Here is a 22,192-nt window from a genome sequence, read left to right as displayed (position 1 = left end):
GGGGTGAAGTTGTGTGGTACTAATGATGGTGGTATGGTTGTTCAAAATAGGTCTGAATCCTCTTTGGTTGTGTATGTTAAATCAAAGCAAGATCTTGACTGGACATTTATCGAGTTAAAGAAGTTAGTAAGGGAAAACAAGATAGAGGTCTTTTCCCAAGGGGGATATGGGGTGCTATACTACCAAGGTCGGCTATGTGTTTCAGATGTTAATGGGCTAAGGAGTTTGATCTTGATGGAGGCTCATAATTCTAGATACTCCATTTATCCCGGTTCGACAAAAATGTACCCAGACTTAGAAGAGTTCTATTAGTGGGGTAGTATGAAGAAGGAAATAGCAAGGTTTGTGTATGAATGTCTGAATTGACAACAAAAGAAGGCCGAACATCAAAGGCTGGATGGCCTAGCCCAAGACATTAAAATCCCTACTAGGAAGTGGGAAGATGTGAATATGGATTTTGTAGTGGGTTTGCCTCATACCCGGATGCGTCATGATTCAATTTGGGTAATTATTGATAGAATGACTAAGTTGGCTCACTTCTTACCGGTTAAAACTTCCTATAGTGTCAAAGACTATGCCAAGTTATATATTTGGGAGTTGATGAGGTTGCATGGTGTGCCGTTATCCATTATTTTGGATCGTGGTACCCAATTCACATCTCATTTTTGGAGATCATTTCAAAACAGCCTCGGTACTAAGGTAAAATTGAGAACCACTTTCCATCCTCAAACGTATGGGCAAGTCAAAAGGACGATTCAAATACTAGAGGATATATTAAGGGCTTGTGCATTGAATTTTAAAGGAAATTGGGATGATCATCTACCGCTCATCGAGTTTGCCTATAATAATAGTTACCACTTAAGTATTGAGATGGCGTCATTTGAGGCTTTGTTTGGGAGATGATGTAGATCCCTGGTTGGTTGGTTCAAAGTAGGTGAGATGACCTTGTTGGACCTCAATTTGGTACTTGATGCTTTAGAGAAGGTAAAGATCATTAGAGAAAGGTTGAAGATGGATCAAAGTCGTCAAAAGTTCTATTTTGACACTAGAAGAAGGTATCTTGAGTTTAATGTGGACAATTGGGTGTATCTGAAGGTTTCACCCATAAAGGGTGTGGTTCAGTTTGGTAAGAAAAAGAAATTGAGCCCTAGGTATATAGGGCCTTATATAATCATGAGACATATTGACAAGGTTGCATATGAGTTGGAGTTGCCATTGGAAAAGGCCATGGTTCATCCGGTGTTCCATGTGTCTATGTTGAGAAAATGTGTGGGCGATTTTAGTTCCAATGTTCCTTTGAGAGTAGTGAATGTTGAAGAAAACTTGACCTATGAAGAAGTTCCGGTTGAAAATTTGGACCGGCAAGTTAAGAGATTGAGGAACAAAGAAGTTGCATTTGTTAAAGTCCTTTGGAGGAATCAACAAATCGAAAGTGCTACATGGAAAGCGGAAGCGGATATGATTAAGCGATACCCTCATATTTTCCCTCTACCCAAACCTAAGGTATTAAGTTGTCCTTTCTCAATTACTTGAAATCCTTATATTTCAACTTTTCTTGTCATATGCTTGCAAAAATTATGAAATATGTTTTGAACGATGTTTTAAATTATACTATTGCATTAATGATGGGTTGTTGGTTTACACTCTACTCTACTCAAGCTAAGTCTTTCCTTATTTGAGGATGAATATTCCCAAGGGCGAGATAATTTAACACCCCCTAAAACGTTGTATATGATGTTCTAATTCTCGATGAAAATGATATTGCTTCTGTATTTTGGGCATAACTTTTAATAGAATAGTCCAAATTAAGTGATTTAAATTCCTTAATAACAAGAATATAATTACCTACAACTTTTATGAGATCATATTTTATGTTTTGGAGGTTAGTTGGGTCAAATAAATTAATTGTTACAAGCCATGGTGTTGTGATGAAATAGAGTATTTATAGAAGTAAAATTATATCTCATTGTAGAATGCTCCAAATCAGTTGATTCTTGAATGACATGAAAGTAGACTTCTATATAAACAATTCATATGAGACACCAAAACCTAATGAGGAAGTTATCTTTTTCAAACGCAGCTCCAAAAAAGGATATTCCGTTAAAAGAAGGTTCATCTCACCAACCATGAAAAGATCTAGATCCATTTGACATCACCCATTACATCAATAGTCCTCCATTTGACATCTCCCATTACATCACAATCTTCCATTAAATTTTTAGATTTTTCTTTATAATTATTTTAATTATTGTTAGGTCCCACTTTCACACCTATAAATACTCACCTTATTTCATCATTTTGTTCATCAAGATTTATCAAGCAAATCTTCTCTCTATACACACTTTTACTCATTCTCAAAATATAGTTTTAGTTCTTAGTAATATAGAAATACTATTCCGGTGATTCATATACTCCGGGTAGTACACAAAATACTCCACCGAGGAGAAAATGCTAGGATTCAAGAGTGTTTATTAAGTACTTCGATTTTGAGTAACGCTTCGAATTCCAGGTATGTAAGACTGTAATGAGCGTATTCCTTCCACTCTCATGCCTAAATTGTTTTGATTATATGATAAATCATGTTTATTTTCTTTAAGCTTTAATCTAAGGTATGTTGGTGTTTATCCATGAGTTCTTCCACCCACGGAGTCTAAATCTCTTTCAACTAAATCTCTTGATTTTAAAAAAAGATTTTCTTATGGGTAATTCTTATTTCTATTTAATAGCATGAATCATGGTTAAACTAATGATTATTGGTCTATTTTGATGCAAAATGATTTCATATGTATGAAATGATAGTTTTCAAGTATTTTTCCCTCTTTAGCTCTTTAAAGGTTCTTGAAATTCGTGGCGAGTTGTTTAAAACATAATTTTTAATTAATGAATTTCAAATTATTTATGCATAATTTTATTTACATACATGTTTGAAAGTTGAAGGGACGTAAACCCACCTAGATTTACTATATTTTCAAGGAAGTTTGACTTGAAAGCTTTGAATCCAAATAAATATTTATGAAAACAATGTCTATAATCAAAAGAGAGTATTACGAAATAAAAGAATGATGAAATGCTATGAATGACGGATTCTTTATACTATAAGGAAAATTCTTGCATATTTGAATCACTAAAGGTTTTAATGAGCTATTCCACCGAATGTGATGTTTTGAATTCTCAAGCTATATACTATGACTATTTTGAAGTATTAAACTATTCTCCGAAATTGACTTAGCACCGAATGGGGCATTGAGGTGGGATTTGGTAAGGCAATCCCAGTGGCAACCCCTTGTCTCATTAACTATGTGACAACATGGGAGCCCTTGTAGGCTTAGGCTAATGGATCCATGAAAGCCCTTACAGTTAAAGTTACAGAAATAAATAAAGTTGACGAAGTTCTACTCGGTAAGTAGTCTCCCCAGCCAATGTAGCGGGTTATGTTGATTTCCATGTAATAGCTCGCATAGTCTTAAATATCGATTATGATCATTTTCCCATAAAATGAATGTTTTAAAGGATATATATATATATATGACTGATTATGCATGCATTGCATTATGTTTCATATTACGTAAATGTTTTACTATTTCGTCAATGTTTATGCTTGCTTACATACTTAGTACATTCAAAGTACTAATGCATATTCTTTTGCCTACATGATATCACCATGTAGGGATCGGTGCTCCTACTCGTTCTCCTCCACGTGGCAAGTTGACATTTCATTTAAATACTAATTTTGGTGAATTCCCATGTTCCGGGAATAATACTCTTTTATCTTTCTAGCTTATGATATGTTGAGATCTTTAGACACTTAATATGACATTTCTTTTTATTCTCATTAAGGGTGATCTAGAGACTTGTCTTAGCCCCGTTAAATTTAAAAGTTAGAGGTATTGTTGGATATATGTAAGTTGAGGATTTACTATTATGATTTCTGCTTGTTTATTTATTGTCATTACCTATGAAAGGCTAAAATAATGCTAAGAGCCTTGTTTGAGGTACTTTCGGGTTTCTCATTCACCATTTCATGTCTAGGACCTAGGCTTGGGTCGTGACAGCGCATCATTGAGGATCTATCTTATCTAGCTTTTGGTGAGACCTCTTTGCATTCGGAGGAGCTCCTTCATTTTTAGCTTTATGTCATTTTCTTATTTCATTGAGGTAGTCGTGGGCTTATCTCGACACCTTTTTAGCAGTTAGTAGAGCCTTTATAGATTAAATAAAGTGGAGTCATGTTGAGTCTTTCAGAGTCTATTTTGAAAATACGACTTTCATTAATGAAGTTATGATATTGGACTTATATTTTAAGCAACTACTTTAAGTTATTTTCTTAAAAGGTTGATGAGGATGTAAGTGATTACCCACTTGATGTTACACTTTTATTGAGTTGAGTCTTCCACTAAGTGAGTAGGCACGACAAGTGATTTGCTTGGGACCAACAATGGTTTTTAAGTGATGTCCATGTTTAGGGTGTAGGCTCGAGGTGTGAAACTATTGCACAACATAAGAATAATGAAAGAAGTAAAATTTCCTAAACACCTCCTAGCCTCCTATTCATAGATAAGACGCGCTTCACAACCATTAATAAGATTTTACTTGACTTGGGATGTTAGACTCGCTAGGACACCTTAAATTTTGTGTTCTGATACTAAGTTTGTCATAATCTAAAATAGGTCCTAGGCGTGACACGATGTATAGAATACCGAAAGACCCCAACCAAGCCTCTTAACATACCATACATGAGCATACATAAGGTAAATAGAAAACAAAGATTTAAAACATGAAAGAGGAATTTAAGTCTCAACATCAATATATCGATAAAGGAGAAATCAAACACAAACTCGTTATGGAAAAATGAAAACATAGATATAGCAAAATATAACATGCCTCTACTAGTGTAGAAGGGACAAAGGACAAGTTTCTAGCTCACCAACTTAAAGAATAAAAGTCATAAGGAACATAAGAAATCATAAATGTCGCATCCTCAAAACATGAGGACTCACCAATAATAGGAAAACAAACTCCAATATCTAGCCACGAGCGGGGTGCGAGTGATGATCTTTGGACCCTACATTATAATATAATGTAGGCAAAAAATATGCCTTAGTACACGAAATGCACTAAATATATGAGAAACATGCATGAACAATGATAATCGGACATAGTCAATATGAACATGTGATGCATGACCAATATCTTGAAAACATGAATAAAACTTGAAAGCACTTGAAAACATTTCATAAGGTCAGTGCATCATAAAACAACAACAACAACAACCCAGTGAAATCCCACATCGTGGGGTTTGGGGAGGGTAGAGTGTACGCAGACCTGACTCTTACCAATGCAGGACGGCTATTTCTGAAAGACCCTCGGCTCAATAAAAGCATAGAAAAAGGTCAGACAAGAATTTTAGAGTAAATAAGTAGATAAGTAGATGACGAAAACGGTCCAAACAATAGTATAATCAAAGCACAAAAAACAGTAGATATTATTATTGGATAATAACATAAATACCATAAATAACATACATCAGAGTACAAGAAATCATAGTGCGTTAATACGCCTACGAATAATGGAGAATAAAACCACTATGTACTAGCCTTCTACCCTAATGTGTGTCCTCCACACCCTCCTATCTAGGGTCATGTCCTCGGTAAGTCGTAAATGTGCCATGTCCTGTCTGATCACCTCTCCCCAATATTTCTTCGGCCTACCCCTACCTCTTCTGAAACCACCCATGGCCAGCCTCTCACATCTCCGCACTGGTGCATCTGGGACTCTCCTCTTCACATGTCCAAACCATCTCAGTCGCGTTTCCCGCATCTTGTCTTCCACCGAGGCCACTCCTACCTTTTCTCGAATAGCCTCATTTCTAATCTTGTCACTCCTGGTATGCCCACACATCCATCTCAACATTCTCATCTCGGCAACCTTCATCTTTTGCACGTGGGGGACCTTAACTGGCCAACACTCTGCCCCATATAACATAGCTGGTCTAACGACCACTTTGTAGAACTTGCCCTTAAGTTGTGGTGGCACCTTCTTGTCACATAACACACCGGAGGCGAGCCTCCATTTCATCCATCCTACCCCAATACGGTGTGTGACATCCTCGTTGATCTCTTCGCTGTCTTGCATGATAGAACCAAGGTACTTAAAACTACTTCTCTTTTGGATGGCTTGGTCTCCGAGCATAACTTTCGCGCCAACCTCTTGAGGTGTCTCACTGAACTTGCACTCTAGGTACTCTGTCTTGGTCCTACTCAGCTTAAACCCCTTAGACTCCAAGGTGCGTATCCAATCTTCCAGCTTAGCGTTAACTCCGCTACGAGTCTCATCGATGAGGACTATGTCGTCCGCAAAAAGCATACACCATGGCACCTCACCTTAAATTTGTCGCGTCAATCCATCCATCACCAAGGCAAATAGGAACGGGCTAAGAGCTGATCCCTGATGCAACCCCATCATAACTGGGAAGTGTTCTGAGTCCCCTCCTACTGTCCTTACCTTGGTTTTGTCACCCTCGTACATGTCCTTGATCACCCTTATGTACGCTACAGGTTTACCTTTAGCCTCCAAACATCTCCATAGTATCTCTCGTGGGACTTTATCGTAAGCCTTTTCCAAGTTGATGAACACCATATGCAAGTCTCTCTTCCTCTCCCTATATTGCTCCATTAGTCTCCTCATAAGGTGGATGGCTTCTATAGTTGAGCGTCCCGGCATAAATCCGAACTGGTTCTCTGAAATAGACACGCCTCTCCTCACCCTCATCTCTACCACTCTTTCCCACACTTTCATAGTATGGCTTAGAAGCTAAATACCTCTATAGTTGTCACAGCTCTGGCTATTCCCTTTATTTTTGTAAAGCGGGATCATGATGCTCGATCTCCATTCTACGGGCATCGTTGCCGTCGTAAAGATGACATTAAATAACCTAGTCAGCCATTCCAAACCTACTGAGCCCGCACTCTTCCAAAATTCTCCAGGGATCTCGTCAGGTCTGATCGCTCTTCCCCAGCACATCCTACGAACAGCATCCTTAACCTCATCGACCGTAATACTCCTACAACCCCCAAAATCGTGACTCCTTCCTATATGTTCCAAATCTCCCAACACAATTTCTCTGTCCCCTTTGTCATTCAAAAGTTTATGGAAGTATGACTGCCATCTTTGTTTGATAAGGGTCTCCTCTACCAATACTTTTTCATCTTCGTCTTTAATGCACTTCACTTGATCCACATCGCATGCCCTTCTCTCCCAGGCCCTGGCTAGCCTGAATAATTTTCTGTCCCCACCTTTCTTTTCCAGTTCAGCATAAAGACGTTCAAAAGCTGCCATTTTTGCCGTTGCAACCGCCGACTTCGCCTCCTTCCTTGCTATCTTATACAGTTCTCCATTCGTCCACTTCTCCACCTCATTCTTTCTCTCCATCATAAAACATAATTAAAACTTGTAGATATAGAATATACATATGTGATATATTAACCATAACTGGCATTTAAGACCATGTGAGCTATAACAAGAAATCCGATGTAACTCCTACACTGAGAAGGGAGAGGCTACTTGGCAAGGTAGACTCCATATAAACATGAACATAGACTATATATGAATCCACTAGCCAAGCGATAAGGCACCTGCGGTGGCATGTAGTTTTGAAACTAAGGTTTGCTACTAGGGTTCCCTCGTGGATCCCCATTACAAAGTTCCCTTGGTGCTAAATCAATCCCAACAGAATACATGAATACATAATCATTAGTAAAGGCTAACAAATGTTAATCCATAGTTATAAAATAGAATAATAAGAGTAGCTCCTTGAAAACCATGATAATAACATGACATGCTTAATCATAATTACATAATTCATACTTGAAATTCATACCATAATGCATGGGTCCTTGTAACATACATTGGAAACATGTAACTGAAGATAAATCATGCATGAATAGATAATTATAATCACATAAAGGTATAATTGAATTGATCCAATGCAAATTGATTAAAATCCTAGAATCATTGAATTGAAATTGATAGAGAAAAATAGAAATCTTTAGGACTCCATGTATGGAATAGGATTCATGGATTAATTCTCACATACATTGAAGAGGAAGATTGAATCAAATCTTTCAATGGAAGCTTAAAGATTTGGCCCTAGTTCTAACCTTGGAGAGAATTGGGAGAACTTGAGAGAATTGAATTTGTGACTTGGAAGAATGGGGGTTTAAGAGGGTTAAGAGTTAGTTATAGGTTAGGAATTAATCCCAAAAAACATCCAAGTACATAATTAAAGTAATGAAAAAATACATAAACACCACTAATAATAACTGACGAAGGGCACTGGATGACCCACTTATACGGTCCGTGAAACACTCCACGGACCATAGAAATGGAGGGGATTAAGCCTAGGTGCAAGGAGAATTTGATGGATGGGATTATGGTTAGTGAAATATTTGACAAGTCGTAGAAGGTTTCATGAAAATAGGCTTGGTCAGGGTTCTGAGAGTTGATTTACACAGAACACCTTCGACCTGTGAGAAAGTCATCGTAGACCCTGTTGTAGACTTCACCTAACTTTTCCCCTTTTCATGATCATTTCCACAGAACCCTTAATGGTTCATGTTTCCCTTCACGATATGTGGAAGGGTCCATAAACCCTCTTCTCCTTGACACTTCCCACTAGCCTTTCTACAGTTGTGTCTATGGTCCGTAGGATTTTGTACGGATTGTAAGATGTTCCGTATGAGGCCATTGGTTCAAACTCCTCTTAGGGAACGTTTTAAGGTTGTTCTTCATGGACTATGAACATTTGTATGGCCCATGAATGACCTCCGTAGAAGCCAAAAAAGCTGCAATTTCTATGATTTTCTTTCCAACTCCATTTTTCCGACTTTCCAACTTCTTGTGTCTTACAGTGAATTAGGGTTATTTAAGTTTAAGTCTCCTCTTTCAAATTGTAAGGCTAGAATTTATCAAGGTATGTGGGAATTCATCAATGGATCCTTTCCATCCATTGAGTACATACCTTAATTTAACTAGGGTCCCATTACCTCCTCCTCCCTCTCCCCCCCGAACTCATTTTCTTTTGTATTTTTGTGCACTTTTTATGCTGATGTAGCACCTTCAACCAACTAAGTTCATTATATTTGTACACATGCATCACCACGTCAGTAAGTATGTTTTTCCTTTGGAGTAACTGGTAAAGTTGCTGTCATGTTACCAGGAGGTCACGAGTTCAAGTCTTGGAAACAACCTCTGGCAGAAATGCAAGGTAAGACTGCGTACAATAGACCCTTATAGTCAGGACCTTCCTCGAACCCTGCGCATAGCGGGAGCTTTAGTGCACCGGGATGCCCTTTATTTATATTTTCTAAAAAAACTATTTTTTAAAGTTTTTAATTCTTTTTAAATCCTCTTATTTTCTTTATCTTTTTTTTAAAATTAAGTTAATACATGTAATTTTTTTGTTTAAAAAATTCTTGTATTTAAACTTTTTTGATTTTTTTACCTACATTCATTGTCTTTTCTCTTTTATTTTTCTATTGATTTTATTACTCTTTTTATTTTCTTTCTTTTTCCTTTTTGATTTGATTTCAAATTTAATTCAAAATGCCTTGTATTTAAAATTAGTTAATTTTGAATGGATATCAAAATAAGTAAAACAAATAAAATAAAATAAAACATAAAAAAATTAACACGTTAAAATTAAAGGAAAATTTTTAATTATATTTTTTAAAGAATTCACATAAATTTATAAAAATAATTAAAAGTGAAAAGAGAAGAAATTGATGAAAGAAAAAAAGTTTAAATAGTGAAAGAAATTAAAATAAATATTTTACATAGAAAGAAAAGATAATAATTATATATATATTCATAATTATTATATCATTTTAAAAAAAAATCCAAATCAGCCACTAAAGTATATTACAAAAAGGATTCCAAAACCAAACAAACGTTAATAAAATTATCAAAAAAATGAGAAAGTTACTAACAAACAAAATCAGAATAGGAAGTTCCCAAATCTACATCTGATGAAAAAGGAAACTCTTCGAAACCCTCCTTCAATCTTCCAACTAGACCATTAACGATCCTTCTCTTCTAATTCAAGAGAGAGTATATGCAAATGGAAACCTTAGATCTCAAAATCTTAGCTCACGGAGCAGATATGCGATGAATTCCAATTTGGATAGAATACACAATATACGCTTAAAATTCTCACAAGCGCCATGTAATCTTGTCATGTGAAGACTTCTTCAGCTTGAATCTACTCAAATTTGTTCTTGTAAGCCGAGGTTGGTAACAAGCTCTTATCCTTTTCTCATAAAAGACTTGAAATTATGGATCACTCTAATACTTAATTTTGTCTACTGATAGTCCATATGTTCATACTAGATTTATCTAATCCTTGTATTCCAGCAACGACTTTGTTGCTCTATTTATCCTTTCCCTATATGAATACATTCACCCTAATTCTTTGTCATTTGATAGGTTGATCTCCAAAGGGGAAAATACCACTGTCTAAACCAGAAGGATGTAGAGTTCATGTATTCACTAAGGACTTGTCTTGTATACCTTAAAAAAATATTTCTGTGTGAATTACAAGCACTTAGTTTGCTGAAGCACTAACCAAAATGCTTGTTTTGGTACCTTGTAGTTCTAATATTTGGAATGTGCCTTGCAGCCGTTGTAATCAGTGATTTTTCCTTCTTTTGTATCTCCTGAATATATTGATATACTATAGTTTCTGTACTTGCAAAAGAAAAAATAATGTTAGTGAAAAAATCAACAACTTTTTTCCCTCTATTAGCACATGATTCACCTCCGCCTGACCCTTATTCCTCATCAAATTTATCTTACTAATAATCATAATGATGCCCCATGGTATATCCCAAATACCATCTAAAATCTTGGTCAAAATCAGTGAGTCAGATTCTAATATTACAATAATCAGATTCTGATCCAAATAGTATCGAAGCCCCCTTTCCAAAGCAATAACTTCAGACTCCAAACTAGTTTTAACACCTAAATTGTGAGATGCATCATATACAAATTCTCTTTCCCAGTTTTTGATGCATAAACCTATTGCAGTTATACCTTAGTTTCCTTTTGAGGCCCTATCAGAGTTGCATTTATACATACCACTAGAAGGAGGTTCCTAATAGATCAACTTAGACATCAGGATAGGTTTATAACCTTCACAAAAATTAATCAACAAAGGCCATTCCTCAGGGATATTCCTCAACCAAGGGTATCTAGTAACAACTAATATCTGTAGATTTATATTAATCTCAAAAATCATACCTGACCTTAACATTTGCCCTCCATGTTTCACCTTATTCCTGCTTTTCCAAATCTGCCATAAATTCAATAAAAGGATAGCATTAAGCATAAGTTTTAACTTTGGGACACAATTTATATTCCACCACTTGTAGATTGTGTCCTTTAGTTGTGTAAAAGGGTCACTCACACCAGATGCTATTGAAAAACTAAACCAAATACTATTAGAATCAGAGCATGAAATGAAAAGATGTTCAAAGCTTTCATTAGGCAACAGATCACAACAACAATAATGCATGGATTCTTCTAAACTTCTGTTGACCAGAAATTCTCCAATGGGTATTCTCTTCTTTAGCACCCTCCACATAAATAAATATACCTTATAAGGTAGACCCTTCTCCCAAATCTTCTTATAAGCTTCATGCTCCACCCCAGGAGTTCTCATGATATTATATTCTGAACTGATAGAGAACTTATCAGATTAATTAGGAATCCTGTATGGTTTATCCCCTTATTTAGTTTCTTGCACAATCCCCACATCATTAATGACATGATCTGTCATAGTATCAGGAAAAATCTACCTCAGTAATTCTGCCTTCCTCTTTCCATCTTCTATGATTTGATTTACATCCTCCTGAATAAAATTATTTTAATAGGATACTGGTAAGTAGTAGTGTAGAGCTCCCAGTTGAGTCCAGTTATCAAACATAATGTTGGAATTTCCACAATTAGGCTTCCACCATATCTCCTGATCAGTACAATCTCTAGCTAATAACATATGTTTCTAAGTCTGAAACCCTCCTTTCCATTTCACTATCTGAGGTCTATGCCTTTTATAATATTTATTCCACATAAAGTGAGATCACATAGTATTTTTGGTTCTGAAATTCCACCATAGTTTTGCAAATAAAGCCTTGGAGACATCAAACAATGATCTAAGTCCCAACTCTCCCTCCTGTTTGGCAAACAAACTTTAGACCATGAAACCCAATGTTTGCTTCTTCCCCCTCTTTATAATTCCAAATTAATTTAGTAAAAACTATATGAAGATCATGTATGACATATTTAGGGGGAATCATAGCTGATAATAGGTAAATAGGAATTCTTTGTAACATATTATTGATCAAAACAGTCATACCTCCAAAAGACAATAACTTTCCTTTCCAAACATGCAACTTACTGCGTACTTTCTTCATCAGATCAGAAAAATAATTTTTTCTTTTTCTTGTATTCCGAATAGGACACCTAAGATATGTAACAGGGAACTTGCCTCTAGGGAATCCAGAACACTCTTTTATCAGTTGAATATTCACCTGAGCAGTCTTATTATGCACATAAAAAGCATTTTTTTCTTTGTTGATCTTCTGCCCTAATTGCTTTTCATACTCCCAAGAGGATCGATATAGGTATTGATATCAGAGCCTAGATTTGCAATTTTAGGTATTTTATTGTGATTTGCTTGCATACTTATTTTTTTGAAGGTTTGGGCTATATTATTTGAACACTATATGGTAAATAGTATATTTAATGTATATAAGTTGCATATGCATCATATCCATGCCCCTAATGTAATGTGATCTTTAATTTTGAAGGAGTTAAGTTATGGCCTTTTCTTCTTATAGACCTATGGAAGTTGCACAAGAAGGTAAAAGTGACTTTTATTCCCAACCTCATACACTAGAAGGGGTTGGCGAATATTCCTCGAGTTAATATATACCCCATACTAGTAGGTATGGTGTGTGAAATCAACAAGGAGTAAGAGCTGGTGTACATTCTCACATGAGCCCTAGTTCTCAAGTTATGAATCCTCTTTATCAATAGATGGCTTAATTCTTCCACTGTATGTCTGAAATGATTCATGATCCTAATGGGTTAAACTATGAAAAAAATGAGGAAAATGGGTGGAGTTGAGTTTGAAGGAATGGTTGATCTTACTGATGTGAACAATGGCTTGAGCACATAGAGAGGGTGTTTGAGCAGTTGAGGTGTTTTGATGTTTCCAAATTCAAGTATGCCATCTCATTATTGCAGAAGGATGCTTATGAATGATGGTTAAGTATGCCAAATACAAAGGAAAAACACCCAGTTCTTACTTGGGATGATTTTGTTATAGAATTTCATATGAAGTATGTCCCGCCTGCTTATTAAAATGCTAAGAAAAATGAGTTTTTGAATCTAAGGCAATGAGGTATGTCTATTGCTGAGTATCAACAAAAGTTTCTTAGACTCTCTTATTATGCTGGAGGCATTATTAATGAGGAAAAAGATAAATTCATGAGGTTTGAAGATTGCTTGAATGATTCCATCAGAGATAATGTGGCAATCCTGCAACATGAGAACTTTTGTAAATTAGCTTCTGCTGCTTTTACTTGGGAAAGACATGATAAGGAAGAATCTAATAGACATGAGAACAAATTTTGGAAGCCTAGGTCAGATTTTGGAGGTCCATCCAAAAAAAGGAAGGTTTGATGATTCTAAGGCTGGTAGGGTCAACAAGTTGGCTCAACAGAAGGAAACAGATCAGATTTTTCTATAACTAGCACTCTGAGTTATAGCCAAGGCAAGACTCGCATTCCCACTTGTGCATAATGTGGAAAGAATCATTATGGTACTTTTAGGAGAGTTTCTGGTGCATGTTTTAATTATGGAAACTTTTGTCATAAAGTAAAGGATTGTCCTAATCCTAATAATGTTCCTCTAATGAACACTAAGGGCTCAGTTCAGAAGTCTTCTAATAATCCTCCTCAAATCAATAGAGGTGCAAGGCCTAAAAACAACCAAGAAGAGGGGAAAGTGGATCAAATCAAGCTAGTGGGTCAAGAGATACTGCTCGAGCTTATACTATGAGGAAAAGAGATGATCAAGAGGGACAAGACGTGGTTGTCGATAACTTTCACTTATTTGGCTTATCTGTGTTTACACTATTTGATCCTGGTTCTACACATTACTATATTTGTTTATCACTTTGTTCTTCCTGAAAATGTGAAATCTGTGAGACTTAACTATGATGTACTGGTTCAAAGTCCTTTGGGTCACCATGTTGGTTGTGATCGAATTTACTAAGCTTGTCCCTTCGTGATTCAAAACTTGGTCTTTCTTACTGATTTGATTGAAATACCGTTCCACGATTTTGATATTATTATCAATATGGATTGGCTATATAAATATCATGTAGTAGTGGATTGTAGATCCAAGAATATGACTTATAAAAATCCTACATTTTCACACATTATTGTACAAGGTGAAATATCATTGACATCTAATATTATTTCTGCAGCCTTAGTAAGAAAAATGATTCATCAAGGTTGTAGTGCATATCTTGCTTACATAATTGATATATGTGTGGAGGGTCCTAGTCTTAAAGATATACCTACTGTGTGTGACTTTCCTAAAGTGTTTCTAGAAAATCTTCTTAGGTTGCCACCGGAAAGAGAAGTTGATTTTTTTATCAAGCTTATTCCTGGATCTACTCCTATTTCTATCACTCCTTATAGAATGGCTCCAGTAGAATTAAGGGAATTGAAAACTCAATTGCAAGAACTTCTTGAGAAAGGTTTTGTTTGTCCAAGTGTTTCTCCTTGGGGAGCCCCTATGTTGTTTGTGAAGAAGAAAGATGGCATTCTTAGACTTTGTATTGACTATAGACAATTAAACAAAATAACAATCAAGAACAGATATCCACTACCAAGGATTGATGATTTGTTTGACTAGCTGAAGGGTGCCAATTTATTCCCATATATTGATTTAAGGTCTAGGTATCATCAACTGCATGTTAGAAGAATATGGTCCTAAAACTACTTTTAGAACTAGATACAGTCATTATGAATTCTTGGTGATGCCATTCGGATTGACTAATACTCCTGCAATATTCATGGATCTAATGAATCGAGTATTTAAGACTTATCTTGATCAATTTGTGGTGGTCTTTATAGATGATATTTTAATATATTCCAAGAGTAAAGAAGAGCATGATAAACATATTCGGATTGTTTTGCAAACTTTGAAGAAGAAAAAACTTTATGCTAAACTTTCAAAGTATGAATTTTGGCTTAATGAAGTGACTTTTCTGGGATATGTTGTGTCAACCAAAGGTGTGAAGGTGTATCCTAGTAAAATTGAAGCAATTATTGAATGGAAAACTCCCAAAAGACCTACTGAGGTAAGAAGTTTCTTGGGTTTACCAGGATACTATACAAGGTTTGTGGAAGGCTTCTCCATTATAGCCTCTCCTTTGACTAGACTTTTGAAGAGGGAAGTGAAGTTTACGTGGGATAACAAGTGCCAAGAGAGATTTGAAATGCTCAAATCATTGTTGACACAAGCTCCTATACTTACTCTACCAATGGAGGGGAAAGAGTACGTGATATATAGTGATACTTGTCATCATTATTTAGGATGTGTTTTGATGAAAGAAGGGAAAGTTATTTCTTATGCCTCTCAGAAATTAAAACCACATGAATTGAATTATCCTACTCATGATCTAGAACTTGCTGCTATAGTGTTCGCCTTAAATATGCATTATTTGCATGGTGAAAAGTGTCGTATATTCACTGATTACAAGAGTTTAAACTACTTGGGTACGTAGAAAGAGCTGAACTTAAGACAACACAGATGGCTTGAACTCATCAAAGATTATGACTGCACGATTGACTATCACCGAGGTAAGGCTAATGTAGTTGCAGATGCCTTAAGTCACAAATCCTTCACAAGCTTGCATCTGAATCCTTTGCCTTTGCTTCTGGAGTTAAGAGCCATGAATGTCCATTTTACACTTGATTCGTATGGTTCGGTGGTTGCTAATCTGCAAGTCAAGCCAACATTGCATGAACAGGTGAAAGAAATACAAAGGTTAGATGAGAAACTCATAAAATTGACTAAAGAAGTTCAAAATGGGGAAAAGAAAGATTTTACATTAAAGGAGGATGGAGCCTTGTTATACCAAAATAGGTTATGTATTCCTAATAATGACAAATTGAGGAGAGAAATATTGAATGAAACACATACTTCACCATATGTAATACATCCTGGAAGTACGAAGATGTACCAAACCATTAAAGAACACTATTGCTGGAATGGAATGAAGAAAGAAATTGTAGAATTCATTTCAAAATGATTGGTTTGTTAACAAGTAAAAGGTAGAACATCAGGTTCCAATTTGGTTGCTACAACCCTTGTCGCAACTGGAATGGAAATGGAAGAGAATAACTATAGACTGTGTTTCTGGACTTCCTTGCACCCAAAGAAATCATGATGCAATATCGGTGATAATTGATAAACTAACAAAGAGTGCTCATTTCTTGGCAGTCAAAATGGATTACCCACTTGTGTGGTTAGCAGAATTGTACATTAATGAGATTGTAAGACTGCATGGGATCCCTGTATCCATTGTATCTGATCGAGACCCAAGATTTACACCTATATTTTGGGGTATCTTATAGGAAACCTTGGGTACTAAGTTGAAGTTTAGCACTTCATTCCACCCCCAAACGGATGGACAGTCGAAAAGTGTGATACAAATTTTAGAGGATATGCTTCGAGCTTGCGTTATTGAGTTTGAGGGTAGTTGGGACAAACACTTGGCTTTGATAGAATTTGCATACAATAAGAGATGCCAGGAAAGTATTGGAATGCCTCCCTATGAAGCCTTACACGGAATGAAATATCGGACCCCTTTTTGTTAGAGTGAAGTTAGTGACAGAAGGCTTATTGGCCCTGAAATTGTGCAACAAACAGAAGACAAGGTAAAAGTGATTAGGGATCATCTAAAGATTACTTCTGATTGACAAAAGTCATATGCTGACCTGAAAAGGCGTGATATTGAGCATCAAGTTGGCGATAAAGTATTCTTAAAGGTTTCTCCATGGAAAAAAGATTATGAGATTTGGCCAAAAAGGATAACTTAGTCCTCGATTTATCGACCTTATGAGATACTAGAAAGAGTGGGACCAGTGGCATATAAATTCATTTTTCCTCATGAGTTGGACAAGATCCACAATGTCTTCTACGTTTCGATGCTCAGAAGATATCATTCTGATCCATCTCATGTTCTTCTAGTTGAATCTATTAAGGTTAATCTAGATTTGATGTATAACAAAGAACCCATCTTGATTCAATCTCGTGAAATGAAGCAACTTAAAAATAAGAAAATCACATTAGTAAAGGTACTTTGGATGAACCATTCTGGAAAAGAAGCCACCTGGGAGCGAGAAGAAGACAAGAGGACCCAATATCCATACTTGTTTCGGGACTAAAACAAGGTAAATTTCGAGGCAAAATTTCTTAAGGGGGGAGAGTTGGAACGCCCCTAATTATATAATATAGTATTCTCACTTCGATGGAATACTCCTTAGTAAATATATTATGTTTTACTCAGTTTTTATGAACTTAAAATTTTGCAAGATTTTAAAATTTACATACCATAGATTGGATTATAGTTTAGGGGATCGTATTGGGGTATTTATGTAAACTACTAATTAGAATTACCCTTAAAATAAAAAGGATCTTATACATAGATATATATGAATATATGTATGCATTCGGGCTGCCCATTATTACTTTTTGAGCAACCACATTTTTATTAGGAGATGCCAAGTGGTAAATATCACTTTGAAAGATTTCTTTTACACCTCCTCTCACAATTTCAATTTATTCAATATAAGTAAAGACTTTGAAGCCTCTCTCCAGCATAATCTCTCACCAATTTACCAAGAAAATTTGTCCTTTCAACTAGAACTCAAAGCAACCCCTCTCTTGTGGTAAGTGTTCAAATCTATTTTTGGGACTGTGTAGCTAGTAAGCATTCTTGAATATCTCATTGTTAGACCTTTGATTTTAGTAAATAAATATGTTTTGGAAAGCTAAAACACGTACCTACAAATCTTATGTAATGTTGGAGCCTATATCTATCGTTATTAAGTCTAAAAAAGAGGTTGAAACATAGGAAAAGTTTTGCCCAGATTCTTGATTTAAAAATCCCTCATGAATAACTGTTAGTGTTTTGATGATATCATTTTGTAAAAAAATGAGTTTTTTTGGGTTGAAAATTTAAGACGTAGATATAAATGTTTCATTAAGGGTATAAAGTTCAGTTTTGCTGTTTTCATTTTCAAAATTTAGATACAATCTGAGGTACTTGGCTTGGCAAATTTACTTTTTTGATAACATAATTTAGTTGAAAACATTCTATGCTTATTTTTAATGATAAATCTTGTTTTTTGTGAATATTATGGAGATTATGAAAATTAAAGAGGGCATTTAATAGTATTTTCAAGTTTGTTTACATCGTGTACAAGTTGAGGAACTTAAGACACTGGTTGGTCTACGGTTTGAACTCTTGAAGCCGTGCTGGATTGTTGTATGATAAAAGGCTGAGCTTTGTGTATAAACTTGTACTCTACTCTTTTTACCTGCTGGTATATTTGGAAGCCTATCTTGTGATGTTGGTTATTTTATATTACTTTGTATTATTATGTCGGTATCTTGGAGACTTGCAAGATACTTGGTTGACTCCCCCACTTGTACAGATTTCTTGATCACTTGACATTCCTGTGGACTTTGTCCTTGGCTGTGAATTTGTCACTATTGGCATGCTTCTTAATTTGGACCCTTTACCATCTTGATTATGGATGTTTATTTTATTTTAAATATGGAAGTTGTCCATTTTGAGTACAAATTAGGAAGCCATTTTTAATATGGTTCTTAGTTCTCTTGATTATTGGGTCTTTACCCTTCTTGATATAGGGCTTCGGTCCTTCTTGATACTTGATCATGTTTGGTGTGATGGCATGGCGTATATATTGGGCGAAACATGGTGCTAAATCTTGTAAATTTGGTTCTATGAATTATTGCACTTAAGCTTTTAAATATAGAACTTGATACTCGTGATATATTTATTGTCTTGATTTATTTATTATGTGTACATTTATGCTATTCATGACTTGAGAAAATAAATTAGAGAACCTAAAGGCTTCAAACTTGTAGTTTTGCACCACTAAGCTTTATGTCTAGCATAATTGTTTCTATCATAGGAAATGTCCGAGCAGATACTTGAAGTTGGTCATTGGAGATAAAGTTTTTGGGAGCTTTAAGGAAGATCACATTTGCATATAGGCATCTATATTTTGTAGTAGTTTTTGGGACATGTATATGATCCATGGGGTGCTTGTGTATATATATTTATGTATTTATTTGTGAGATTTGATCCACTCATGACATCATAGGGTGTAACTTAAAGTTGGTTGCTTGTTTTATTATTTTGGTGCGTGTAAATTCCAAGTCTTATGATGTACTAAATTTACCGTTGGAGGTGGAATATTTGTATGAAGTATGAATTAGTTAACTTTGGTACTTATAAGTTGGTAATAGTTTATAGCATGAGTTGTAGTGATATGGAATGATACATGGATGTCTTGTAAGTTATTTTCTTAAATTATTTTGAAAAGTCACCCAGTCCTAAATTGGAACTTTTATTTGATTTAATTGAGATCAAAAAAAATTTAAATCGCTAAAATCTTACACTTTTAACTATTTTTAAATGGGCTAAATTTTACTACAAGATTATATAAATATATCTTACGGAGAGTTATTTTTTAAATGTCACGAGTATTATATAGGTCTCTTTTTAAGTAGTAGCATCCTCCGAAGAGGATCGCTACAAAGAAACCACCTTATCTTTTTTGGGAATTAAAATCAGGTTGGTGTGAGTTATAGATTTGGGCAGGGTCATTACATTAAAAAAGGCAGTCACCACATCAACAATAACCTTTCCCACAATATCCCAACAACACTGATAAAAAAGACCAAAGAATCGATTAGGTCCACTGGAAATGTCTCCATTTAGCTCAAAAAGCACCTTTCTAAATTCATCAACAACAAGGGACCTATTTAAGATTGCATTATCCTCTTCATTAATCGTGGAAGGAATATGATCAATTAAAGAGGGCTCACTCTCCTGACTAATACCAGAAAATTGATCCTGGTAAAAATTGATAGCTTCTTCAACCACATCATTACCTTCATCCCATGAACCATCTGACTTCTGAATTCTTGAAATTTCCAATCTTTTTCTCTTACCTTTTACAAGATTGTGAAAGAATTTGGTGTGTCTGTCACCCTCTATGACCCATTGAATACCATTTTTTTGTCTCCAAAATTCCTCTTCTTATTTTAAATACTTATAATACTCATCATGAGCTTTATTCAGAATAGCCCTATTTGCAACAGTAGGAAACTCTTCAAAAAGCTTTTGTTTTATCCTCACAATATTAGAGACTCTGATAAAGATCTGCTTAAAAATATCTCCATGGCAATCTTTACTCCATTTGGATAAATCTTGCTTGGTTTTCTTCATTTTCATCTTGAGCCTCACAAATACATCTTCACAACTATCAGCAACTCAATTTTGTAGTACCACCTCCTTGAAATCTTCCTTTTCAGACCAGAACTTCAAAAATTTGAAATTCTTATATATTTATATAATTTTTAATATCAATAATTATGTTTACTAACTAAGTATAAAGTTACCAATTAAAAAAGCACACATCCTAATTTTTCACTTATCACTTGCCTTCAAAAGAATGTGCACACTCTCTGTGCCTCGTCAGCTTTTAAGGTGTATTTATTCCATTTTAAAATAGTTCAGGGGGGTAATAGGACCCTTGTAAAGTTAAGGTGTGTCTCTAGAATTTCGTTCATAGTTCAGGGGTACTTATGCTTTATCCCCTTTTGAAAATAAAGTTTCTTCGAATTGAAGTATTTTCATCATGAAGGATTTTCCGCAATTTTTGCCACTTTCGATTGAAGTTTGATTTTATACGACAAAGTTTACCATGATTTAGATGCTTTAGATAAGTATATTTTATGAATATGTTATGACGTCATGATATGTGGAAGGAGCTATTCTTATGATTTAAAGTTTGGTATGATGAACTTGGAATTACTAGATTCGTACTATTTTCAAAGACTATGATATGTTCTGTGTAATATTTTGTTGAAAGCTTAATTAGCACCAGGTGAACTTTGGAATGAAGGCTTTCCTTTTAGTAGAGGTGGAGTTTTTTTAGTAGCAATCTCCAGTCCCATAACTGTGTGCCCCCATTGGATGTTCCAATTGGACAAATCAACTTAAGCTAGTGGATCCACAAATAACACATGTTTTATGTTCCTTACCTGGCAAGTAGGACAACCTCTTTTCGGTGTGAGGAAGATACTAGACTCTATGTTATAGCTCACATGGTTAATGTCGGTTAATGGTATCTATCACAAAGACTTATGATTCTCACTTATATTATGTTAAGCTTATGATTTTCTCACGATTATTGCATTGACCATGTATTATGTTTTAACTAAGATTTATTAGATTATGTCATATTTTAACTTGGTCATGCATTATCATGTTTTCATATTCATCATGTCATGTTTTTCATGTTCATGCATCTTTCTTATACTTAGTACATTCCGAGTACTGCTGCATATTTTTTCCTATATTTTTTTTAATGTAGGTCACGACGCTATTGAAGAGATTTACTGTAACGACCCATTAGGTCATTTTGAGTATTAGGAATTTTTAGTTCATAAAAAACTCATCCCGTAAATTTTTAATTAGGTATTTTGGACTTTTCGATAATTATGGTTATTTAGTTGAGGGGAAAACTTTGATAATTTATTTAATTAGTGGGTTAAAGTGTTAATTTAATTAATACTCTATACCAATTATTAAAGAAAAAGGATAGGGTTTATAAATTTTTATACATAATTAGTTTGAGAAAAAAAAAGAAGAAGAGAACAGCGACGATGAACAGAAGCAGAAGCTGGGGAAAACAATACGGAGGAAGAAAGAAAAGAAAGGGGAAAAGAAAAATAAAGGAGAAGAGAAAAATGGGAATTTTCATTCCAAAACGTCAAGGTAATTATTCTCATCCTTTCC

Source organism: Solanum dulcamara, chromosome 5 (assembly GCF_947179165.1).
Source record: "Solanum dulcamara chromosome 5, daSolDulc1.2, whole genome shotgun sequence".
In the NCBI taxonomy this organism is placed as follows: domain Eukaryota; kingdom Viridiplantae; phylum Streptophyta; class Magnoliopsida; order Solanales; family Solanaceae; genus Solanum; species Solanum dulcamara.
The sequence above is the reverse complement of the archived record's forward strand: the minus strand, read 5'-3'. Positions refer to the sequence as shown.